This window comes from Bos indicus x Bos taurus, chromosome 5, assembly GCF_003369695.1.
Source record: "Bos indicus x Bos taurus breed Angus x Brahman F1 hybrid chromosome 5, Bos_hybrid_MaternalHap_v2.0, whole genome shotgun sequence".
Lineage (NCBI taxonomy): Eukaryota > Metazoa > Chordata > Mammalia > Artiodactyla > Bovidae > Bos > Bos indicus x Bos taurus.
This window is the reverse complement of record NC_040080.1, coordinates 78,560,538-78,562,148: the sequence shown is the minus strand read 5'-3', so window position 1 is coordinate 78,562,148 and position 1,611 is coordinate 78,560,538. Positions and strand designations below refer to the sequence as shown.

General features: G+C 37.9%; 1 pseudogene; it reads left to right on the top strand.

Moving 5' to 3' along the window:
- Nucleotides 1-365: 365 nt before the first annotated feature.
- LOC113893540 lies at nucleotides 366-1,289 on the top strand (annotated as a pseudogene).
- Nucleotides 1,290-1,611: the final 322 nt, after the last annotated feature.

The window sequence follows — 1,611 nt, the reverse complement described above, 5'->3', positions numbered from 1 at the left end:
TCATAGAACCATTCAACTTCAGCTTCTTCAGCATTAGTGATTGGGGAATAGACTTGAATTACTGTGATATTGAATGGTTTGTCTTGGAAATGAACAGAGATCATTCTGTTGTTTTCGAGATTGCACCCAAGTACTGCATTTTGGACTCTTTTGTTTACTATGAGGGCTATTCTATTTCTTCTACAGGATTCTTGTGCACAGTAGTAGGTAAAATGTTCATCTGAATTAAATTCACCCATTCTGGCCATTTTAGTTCACTGATTCCTAAAATGTCAATGTTCACTCTTGCCATCCCCTGTTTGACCACTTCCAATTTATCTTGATTCATGTACCTAACATTCCAAGTTCCTATGCAAGCTCTAGCTATGGAGGCATCTGCCAAGCCCTCCTGCAAGAGTAGGGTTTGTAACATCTCCTGCCCTGTCTGCCAATAATTATTTGGTTCCTATGCCAATAATTATACATTTTATATATTTTTAGCTTTAATTATATTTACTTTTTTCTTTGTTCATCATTCCTCTTGAATCTCTGGGATATGTGGGATTATTTCCCTCCCTCAAATTTCTTTATTGAATTTCTGTAGAATACCAAACAGATGATATTAAACATACAGGAAAGAGAGATGGGTATGGAAGTAACATCACAACGGCTGCCCAAGGAGAACCCCAAGTTCAGCTCAAGCTTGTATTGATTGATGATGGTGGTACTGGAATAACTACATTCATGAAACAGCATCAGACTGGTGAATTTGAGAAAGTGTATGCAATAGCTACCTTGGGTACTGAAGTTCATCTCCTTGTGTTCCATTCCAACAGAGGACCTATTAACTTCAATATATGGGTTACAACTGGTCAGGTGAAATTTGGTGAACTGAGAGATGGCTATTATATCCAAGCTCAGTATTCCATTATAATGTTTGATGTAACATTGAGAGTTACTTGCAAGAATGTGCCTAATTGGCATAGTGATGTGATAAGATTATGTGCAAACATCCTCATTGTGTTGTATGGAAGCAAAGTGGACATTAAGGATGGAAAGATAAAAGCAAAGTCAATTGTCTTCCACTGAAAGAAGAATTTTCAGTACTATGACATTTCTGTCAAAAGTAACTACAACTTTGAAAAACCCTTCCTCGGGCTTGCTAGAAAACTGATCAGAGACACTAACTTGAAGTTCATCTCCAAGTTGCCCCACCAGAGATGGTCATGGCCCCAGTCTTGGCAGCACATGAGCATGAGCTGGAGGTTGCTCAGAAAACAGCTCTCCCAAATGAAGATGATGACTTGTGAGAAAGTGAAGCTGGAGCCCAGAGTTAGAAGTTTAGTTTTATGGGCAGTCCAGCATTTGCCACATTATTGTATAGCTAAATAGAACATGTGCTTAATCTTTGGGATGCTAAAGGAGATGAATGGGCTTCAGAGTGAATGTGACAGCTAAAATACCTTCATTTTTTAGACCTGCTTATTGAGCTACTTTGGAAGAGTTGTTTCCTCCTTGCTACAGTCACATCACAGTATTCAGTGGTGGAGTCTTGTTTGTTACTGTTATTCCCATTCCTTTTCATTTAGAATCAAAATAAAGTTGTGTTTCAAATATCTTTTTAAAAAAACA